Source organism: Zeus faber, assembly GCF_960531495.2.
Source record: "Zeus faber genome assembly, chromosome: 1".
Taxonomy (NCBI): Eukaryota; Metazoa; Chordata; class Actinopteri; order Zeiformes; family Zeidae; genus Zeus; species Zeus faber.
In genome coordinates this window covers 28,219,825-28,229,824 of record NC_137193.1, presented here as the reverse complement: position 1 = coordinate 28,229,824, position 10,000 = coordinate 28,219,825, and the positions used below count along the sequence as shown (strand labels likewise).

General features: G+C 44.2%; 1 protein-coding gene across 1 annotated transcript in view; it reads left to right on the top strand.

Annotated features, from left to right (window-relative positions):
* Positions 1 to 10,000, top strand: part of csmd2 (CUB and Sushi multiple domains 2) — a gene marked incomplete at both ends in the record, with an annotated part of 282,856 nt that overhangs the window by 792 nt on the left and 272,064 nt on the right. The window lies entirely within an intron of this gene.

Below are 10,000 nucleotides of genomic sequence, written 5' to 3'. Positions count from 1 at the left end.
CACTAATGAAACAACCCTATGCTATGCCATTTGCTTTGCGGTTTTGTAAGGAGTGGAACTTTCCGTTTATATTTAGACGGAAGAATTACATATTATATAGCTTATATCGAATGATCTTTTCCACATTCTACAAGTATCTAACAAGCCTCTCCTAAAACTACTCACTTAAAGTCCACTTCCATGAGTCAGCTTTGTGAAATCAGTGGTTGTGCAACCCCATAGTTTGTAGAGGTTGGACCTTCGTAGTATTGTTGTGTTGTAGGATCTTGCCTTCAATCTATTAATTGATACTTTCAATTTCTACAATGCTGATCACTTTGCATTTAGCTGTTGTTGTGGTTACTCCTGAGCTCTGCAATTTTTGGGGATTTAAGGGGTCGTTAAATGCAATTAATATGCATATTTTCTATTTTTTGACAATTTTGTATAATAAAGAGCATTTTCTATTTACTTGGCTATTGCTGTGGAGGGAAGGCAGAATTCCGAACAAAAAATTTACTTAATTTGCTGAAAATTATGGGAAACTTTTGATGTAGGACAGGAGACAGGGGACAGGATCACAGAACACAAACATGTGATCAGGTGAGTGTCCAATGGCTTAGCGTTATGAGCAACCAAATCCCAATTACTAAAAATAAATAAATTGGGGAAAAAAACTTCTGTACATCCATCATTCCAAGAGCTCTGGAAAACATGGTGTGACGTGACCTTTACCTGACAATTAAGCTCGTCTGGTTCCCTGCCGTCTTTAATGGAAATGTTTGAACCTGCTCATTAATTTTCACTTCCACTTTAACGTTCAATAGCTGCCCACTCACTGTACTGCACTACACAAATCAATAGCATGAAGTTTGGGATATGCCGAAATTCCTGAACGTAATTTACTGGACCCTTGGCGGTTTACTATTCTGCAACAGTTCGAAAGTGTCCGATCGGTCGTAGCCGCCCAGATGCTCCCCTCGCTGCTGGCTTGAAAGAAAAAGCTAATGGAGATAAATGTTCCTCTGGGCTTTAGTGACTGACAGTGTTTTGACAGTTTTGTTGCTCTGCCTGTCTCTTTCCCTGTGAGCAAATTGGAAAGCTAACCGCTAATTAGCCTACTGATTCTTTTTTTTTCCCCAGGCCCCTTTGTCTCATGTCCAATTTCCGTAAGGAAAGGCGGGGCTCTGGCGGGGCTTGGAGGGTACCATTTTGTCCCACAATACTGTGGGAGCCCTAAGTCACTGTATTGGACTCAATGTCCCACAATGCCTTTTGTGCTTTGAAGGCGGACATTGGGAAAATCCAAGCCCCTACTAAAAAAAAAAAGGGCAAATGTTTGTTATGCGAGCATGTGTTTAGCACAAGATTATTCCAACATACAGTTTGTATCTCATATAGTTCACAAGCTTGCCAAACAAACACACATCTGCAGACAGGGGTCTGCTTCCATGTTTTGCTGAACAGAATCAAGGGGACACATTTAGCGCTGAAGTGAATACTGATTTCCAAGGGAGCGTGGCATTAGCATTACTGTGGCAGTTTCACCTGCCACACACCACCTTGGTGTTTTCAGGACCTTCCGATCCAGACGTGTGTGTGTGTGCGGGTATGGTGGTTTTACCGGTTGCCGTTGATTACTCTAACGTGCAACAGGCCTATGGACACCATAACCTACAGCCCAATTACCTAGACCCGAGACAGGTGTGGCAGCTTAAACCACACCACCCCCACACCGCAATAACAAAATGCTGTTCCAGCTCAGTAGCTCAATACCCAATTTTGTTTGGATTCAGGGTCCTGTGTTTCATTTTTGTGATTTTTATTTTTTATTTTTTTTTGTTCATCACCATTAATGTAGTGCACTCTGTAGCTCACGCTACTTGTGCAGCTCGCTCTCCTCCGCTCTTTTCTCTCCTCCGCTCGGACCGCTGGACTTCTGTTGTATATTGATGTTCTGGTGGGAACGAAGGAGGAGCGTAGCCCCCGCTCTGCCGGAGACACTTTGAAAATAACAAGCGAGGATGAAATGGAAGAGAGAGCAGATGAGATAGAAATGGAACAGCGCAGAAGTGAAACAGTGAAATGGAGGTCAAGGTTTTGGTGTAGAGGGGTGAGCAAAATATCCTTGTAAGAAGTGTGTGTGTGTGTGTGTGTGTGTGTGTGTGTGTGTGTGTGTGTGTGTGTGTGTGTGTGTGTGTGTGTGTGTGTGTGTGTGTTGAGCTTTTACCTACGTTGTGGGGACAAGGCAGATTGTGAATTTTTCCCTCACTGGACACTTTTTATTAAAACTCAAACCCGCCTGATACCCAATCGCTAAGATGTAAAATGGGTGGCATCTTAAAAAATCAGGCTCATATGTGGCGGGCCCACCGCCACTGCATGCACTTAGATATGACACACACACACACACACACACACATAGTCAAAAAAAAGATTGCTGTGTGATAAATCAGCCCTCCTTTTTCTCTCGCCCTACTCCTTGTGTCAACAGTAATTTTCTCCCCATCTCTCTCACTCCTCTTCCTCTCTCTCCTCCAATTCTTCCCCCGACCCCCTCTTCATTTCCTCCTCACCTACTTTTTAATATCTTGTCTTCCTCTTTCACCCCCCATGCTCCGTGCTTGCAGAATCTGATCAATCTTTAATGTATGTTCGGTAGCTCGTAGCCAACGTTGCAGAATATTTTCCCCTTTAATCTCAAGTAGGGTTCATTTATTTTTTTATTTTTCAATCACAAACTAAAAAAATCATGTTGTTGATTTGTGAATTTTTAAAAATATATATATATTTTTTTAATCTGTTAACGGGAGTCTCAGTGCTACGTTTGCATGCAGTCTAGTTATGCCATAGATGCCGGGAAGGAATAGGTGGATGGATGGATAGAAAGATTGATAGATGGTTAGGTAAACACTTTTTTTCATCTCTCGAGGGAAATTTCTGTGTCGCAGCAGCTAACATCAAAATAGGTAATAATGATAAAATAATACGAATGAAAATAGAAAGAATAAAAGGGCATTATGCTATAAACCTAAATATTGACTAGAAGATAGAAAAATTGGAAATAATACAAAAAAGATCCTGTAAAATAATTGTCAATATACCCCTTAACTTTCATTGCAATTAACAAGTACAATAAACAATAGATGAATTAACAATATAAATAAATCATGAACAATAGACAACTGGCAATACGAATCAACCTGAAAATGAACAAGAAACGAAACTAAATAAAATTGGTCCTGCCTCCCTATAGAAACTCTAAAACCATGAGTTGAACATCTGCTGGGCCCACACACACACACACACACAAACACACTTACTTACTTTGTGCGTTTACTGTGACTAACAGCATAGGTGTGTGTGTGTGTGTGTGTGTGTGTGTGTGTGTGTGTGTGTGTGTGTGACATAAACTTCTTAGTCACAGAGAAGATTCGCTTCAGAAGGCATACGTGGTGAGTCAGACCGTTTCCACTTCATTTCGACTTTGACTTCAACCTGCCGACTCAGCTGACTTCACTCAGCCGCCCAGAGCGGCAAGTGAAGAGAAGAGCAGGGGAAAATGAAGTGACGAGCCATTAGAGGAAGCCAGTGGGTACCCCCTGGTGTCATTTAACCCCAACAGACCGCCGGCCTTCACCGACCTTGTTGACGAGAAGTATGATGATGGAGGAGGAGCATCATTGATATTCATGGAGTTCAGTCAAACTCATCTGGTAATGGAATGTTGCCGCCCTGTGGGGGCTTCCTCTTTTGGCGACCCCTGGCTTAGCCTTCTTGAGACCCTTTCTTCTGGTCTATCACCACACAGTAACTGGGTGGTGTCAAAAGTATTTTCTACAATTAGACTCTTGTTGCAGGTGCCTAGTCGCACCCTTAGCCTCACACTCATATCTACTCGAATTGATCTGTCTAGCCGTCCTGAAAGGGGGAGATGTCTTTGTGCCCTTTTCTCAAGGTTTCTTCCATTTTTCCTCCACCAAGGGTTTTTGGTCCTCGCCCGGTTGGAGGTTAAGACTGGGGATGCCGTTGATTTCTTTGTGAATTGAAGAGCTTGTGGAGCCGCTTGAGACGGTTCTGTGATGGACTCGACTTGACTTGTTACTGCTTCATGAGATTGTCTGAGGCTTTGGTGTAATGGCTCTGACTTCAATGGCTCTCCCCGAGCATACAGTACGTGGGCATACGTTGTGGAGCAAGGGGGGGATCTATTACCAAACCAACACACTGGGGAACAATAGTGGACGTTGTATGGGCGTTCAGTTTTAATGGACGGCCTTTTATCGTGCTATGGTAATTCATTCATGTTCAAGTCATAATAACTTGGGGAACCATAAGGAACAAACGATTCTGAAAGCTAACTCAAACGAGCTAACACCAAGCATCTAACCTGCTAACAGCCAGCCATGATCCTATTGTGGCATTCGTCCAAAGGATGTCTGTACGACTGGTTTTCCTTGTATCATGGCGACAGGAAACCAATAAGAGAAGTGATAGAACGGAGTCGGTTGGAGGCAAGAGAAGATTGGGTGGTGGGGGTGGAGGGGGAGGGGAGAGAAAAAGACAGATTTTCTGCTCGGGGGCTGAGTGAGACCCAAATCGAGCGGGATGGAGGGTTAGTTGTGGAGGGTGGGTTAGTCAGAGGACGGCGTGGGCTCGCTTTGTGTTTGTTGTTCACCGTGAGAGATTGAGCGAGAGAGAAATGGACGGACTGAAAGAGGGTTGGTGTGTACATAGTCACAGTGTATGCTTACACAGCGGAGGGGTGCGGGCTGGTTGTGTACTTCTCATTTCGTCGGTAAACTTATCCAGATTTACCAAAGGGGTGTGTGTGTGTGTGTGTGTGTGTGTGTGTGTGTGTGTGTGTGTCGGTGTGTGTGTGTGTGTGTGTGAATGGGGAAAAGAGGGAGCACGAGAGAAGAACGGTTGATGTGCTTACCTACATGCTGTCCCGGCCTTTCAGCTGAAAGCTTTGAGTCTAACTTCAGGGAAAGCCTTGTTTGCTCAAGTCTCTGCCACTCCTGCTCCGTTTCAGCGAGGAACTATGGTCTCTGTAGAAAATGTCGATTATTATCGAAGACTCTGTGACGCAGCCTCGCACAGAACCGTGGACATGTGTGGCGGTGTGTGTCTGAGTTCCCCGTTGCCATTGATACATCACCGCCGGTACTTTGACTAATGACTACAGTGCTATTGTACGCTCGGGCCTGACGTGCAGCCGTTCATCTGTCCCTCTTGGTGCTGGGCCGCATGTGTGCGCGTGTAAACACGACGTGCATGTGGAGAAAGATGGAAGATGAATTTGCATCTGTATGTGTTTTACACACACACATACACGACCCATGGATTTATCATGGCTTTGGCCGATTAATGGAGGGACGGCCGAAGGCTGAAAACAGGTAGAAGAGTGATTTAGTTCATGCTGAAACAATGCCCCCGATTCATGGCCTGGTTCATCCGCCCTGTAGAATTATTAGGCCCTCACATAAACCCAGATTCGGGAAAGAACCAACGAGATGGCGGCAAATTTACCAAAGTTAACTGCCCGCATCACGTGTATCGGGCGTCATCCCCGGTAGCCGCATCAAAATGAGATGGGGTGGTGGAGGGGGGGTTGGAAAGAGTCATTAGTAACGTCGATGAAGACCAAGCAGGTAGAGGAATTAATGAGAACAATGAGAACTGTCTCAAAGTTGTGTTTCTTTACCGGAATGCAGCCTTAAAGATTACATTAAATTATATTGGGCTAATACAACATCCAAAATCAAAGAAGATACCGCGTCTCATAGGATCGATGTTATGTCAATATGCCGCCCAGTCCTAGTTTAAACTTAATGCCAATTTTTACTATTTTATATCTTGTACAGTTCTTTTATCTCCAGAAGTAATATACTTTGCTTATCCGCCCTGCACAGAGGCAGGCTCAGTGCATATGGGTTTGATTCCCATCTGAAGTCCCGTCTGCTTGTGTGTTTTCTCTGTTTGAGGTGAAGCCGTGGTCTCCCCTTTTCTCAGTCTTCAAAATATATGATGAGGCTGACAAGTGTCCCCAAACGACATGGCTCCAATTACAATGGTATTCCTCAAACAAGAAATCGTTGAAATTATCGCTGAAACAAAAGTCATTTTCAGTGTCAATTTTTTTATTCATTTTCTTGCGCTAATCCTCCTACTAACCAGGTACCAGGTTACCAGGTAGCATGTCGTCTCACATCGCATGCCGTTTGTTTTCCGTCTTCCGCAAATCCATGGAAGCGCGTTTTCATTATTCCTTAGTCTGTATTTCATTCTTTCCTTTTATTTTCATTGTCTTTCCTCCCCCCACCCCCGGGACCTGCTGAGCACAGTGTTGTAATTATAAACTTGTGAAACGTGATAATGGATAAAAATGCATGTGCGCACACACAAGGATCTGTACTGCTACCACGTACGTATCCTCACAGCATAAACACACGCGGAGAGCTGCGTTGTGTCTAAAGGATTTGGAATTAGATGGACGGAATGGAATTAGACCCGTTTCAAGACTGCTTTGATCAGGGGGGCAGTAAGAAATGTTGCTTGGGTTATTCACAACTCGGCGGGTGGGGCTATTTAAGTTGCAGTCGAAAGTTGTAATTTCAGAGCTGATCGCTCGCACCAGAGTTTGCCAAAACAGACCAGAAGTTACCGCAACATGGTGACGACAATGTTCCCTTTGTATAGATTATTATTTATTTCAACACATATAATGTTGTTTTGAACTACTCTGTCGATTTCACGTTATCTTAACATGGGGACTACCGACACAAAATACAATTTTCTCGAGTTCACATGGAACGCAGCTTCCTGCTGCCTCTCGACCCGATACAAACTTGGATTGCTTTATAATCCACAGGGGGTGTATAGTTAGGTTGTAGAAGTATAGTTAGAGCATTTGGTGGGGCATTGCCCCCCATGCCTCGAACCGCCCCTGAATTTCACACATGCAAGTTGCACCCTTGGCCTCCCACTTATTTCAGTGCCTTTGGAAGCCAGGGTTTAGCATTCGCTATCCCGCTGAGGCCAGTGGAATGCAGTTAGCTAGAAGTTAGTTAAAACACTTTATAGAAACCAAGTACGTCACCCGCAAGAACAAAGTCAAAGAACGACGATTTCCGGTCAAACAGAGCTAAAAAGGGGTATCCTATCACCAACGACAATAACTCCAAAGAAGCCACGATGCCGTTCCCTAAAACACCTTTCCACCCTCTGCCGGCTCCCCTTCCATGCGCTGCCCTTACGGATTTTATCTTTTTTTCTCCTTCTTTATTCCCGGCGGTGGCGAGGTGAGAATTGCGACAGACAACCGCAGAGTAAACAGCGCAGATTCCGGGAGCTCCATCGGTCAACACGTCCGACATTAGCCCACAGCGGCCGATCTAGAGATTCTCCTGCACAACCTGGTTTATTTACTGCCACACAGGGATGAGAGAGAGCGAGAGAGAGAGAGGGAAAGAAAAGCAAAAAAAAAAAGGTGTGACAAAACCCAGGCGGCCGGCTTACATCGCTGGAGTGGAGTGCCCTTTGAAGGAACCTCAAAGGCCGAACGCACGAACCAAGCGTCACTTCTCTGTGGGGCCTTCAAGTCGATAATTAACGTAAAGGTTTGGAAGCCTTTCACGGCACAAACAGGGCAGTGAGTGAAAGCAAGAGTGGGGCGGGGAGAGACAGACAGAGAGAAGGAAAGAGCAATGGAAATCATGGGTCGAACTGAATGGCAAAAGTGTTACGACCGGGGATGACTAGTGTAGGCTTTCAACTGGAATAATACATTGGAAAGAGCAACTCAGTGCCACTCATGGACCGCAGTGAAGTCATTGTCCAGACCATCGTCCCCAGGGCGAGAGAAAGAAAGAGAAAAGTAGCTTCATGGAAATGCCTCTAGTGCTCTACAGAGTTAAGTCAGACTGCTCACTCAAAGTGTCCTCCTCCTTTCTTGGTGTGTATTACTTTGGCCGCAAAGGCAATGCAACATCCTGACGCACACACACGCACACACACACACACACACACACACACACACACACACACACACACACACACACACACACACACACACACACACACACACACCACACACGTTCATCACTCCCAGGGGATAAATGGATGTTCCCCGATACCACTCAATTAGATGAAAACGAGCAGATAATCTGCAGAAGCCGGTGCAGTGATGGAAAGCCTCAGTTGTCAGTGCCATGAAGATGCAGGACTGATTAGTTGTATTTAACTCATGGGAAATAGCTAAACTCATCACCAGAGGGATTACTGTGTGTGTGTGTGTGTGTGTGTGTGTGTGTGTGTGTGTCTGTGTGTGTGTGTGTGTGTGTGTGTGTGTGTGTGTGTGTGTGTGTGTGTGTGTGTGTGTGTGTGTGTGTCTGTGTGTGTGTGTTCATGCATGGAGGTCAGGAGCAGTGGCGGGAGTGTCACCACCTATGACAGAGATGATAGCTCTAGGGGGTCGACTGCTGTGTTTATGGTCTATCCTGAAAGGCTCATTTACACAACCACACACACCAAGTCAGCCAGTCAGCAAACGAGGGGGTTGCCATTGGGTTTAATCTCCAGTCCATTTAAACGCTGTTTTCATTTCTATTACCCAAGACAACTACACTCAAAAGGTTATTAGGTTTCCCAATCAGGTCTCAGTTTCTATGAAGGTTGGTTGGAATGTCCACAGAAATGATTTTAAGCTCAGTGCAGGGTATGTGCACCTGGTATATGTAAATGTTGGATTAAGCCAGGGGTGAAGTAAGCCTCAAACCCTTACAAACGCCGATCAAGCACTTCAGAGTTCTGACTTTCAATGCCCCGAAATGTCATTTCTTTTGCACTCTGTGCTATTTACAATGGCAAGAAATCAATCAATGGATTGTTCAGGAGACTTTTGGACACAGAAGTATTTTAACCATGGTTTTTATGGTGGTCGGGAAACACCTTGGAGGTAAATCGCTGCCACCCACTGGTTTGGAGTGTGGTCCAGAAGTTCAAAACTGTAGTTCAACTATTGACCATTCAAATCCAACCTGCACTCATATCAACCCTTTCATCTTTTTGAGGCAATCATGTAAGTTTTATTATTATATTATTATATTAATATTCTAACATTACAACGATGACATTTCAAATACAGTCATCAACCATGAAAGGCTAGTTTTCTGATGCTCGGTAGAGGATACTAACATTGTTTTGGTTGAGCCCATAGTTACGCTGGTGCAAGGAAGCAATTTCAAGGCTCACACAGAGGTCACACCAATTGGTTGGCTGCTTGTTGGACACAAACATTGAGTCATCATTCAAAATGCATATTCATTAGGAATGTATTTGCCTATTTAATTTCATATTTAAAAAAATAAAAATAGAGAAAAGGGTGATATATCACTTTTGGCATCAGTGACGTTTTGGCAATAATATTATTTTATGAATAAATGCGCCTAATGAAAATTTTACCTTGGCGTGTGCAGTGTATCTTTGTGTTGCTCCCCATCACTCAGCCCACCAATAGTGGATGTGTTTCTTTTATGAGTGTGTTTATCGGCCATGCTTATTGCATAATGGTAAAAGGTCTTGCACAAGATGGCGTGTTCAGAAGTGGGAGTGACCAGCTGTTCTCCTCCACTCTGCCGTCAACAAGCCAATGTGCACCTGTGCATCCTGGGATTTCTTGTGTGTTTTTGTTGATGGCAATGGGGCAGAAAACAATAAAAATCGCAAATGAAATAACATGTAAAGAAAATGACTTAGCCAATGCAACCCAACATGGAATAAGTAAAGAAATACCACTTCTGAGCGACAACTCTTAGATTTACCCAAAAAATGATCCTTATTTTATTTTAGCATCCTTAGAGTTTGGGTGTCTGACACCCATCTGATCTGTCTGCCCATCACTCCCAGTGAGGTGTTCAGTAAACACAGACATACTTTGTGAGATAGAAATATTTGAGTGACGAGCTCCAATCCCTCGATTGGATAGAAGGGTAGAGCTTGACAGGTGGATCCAGGACAG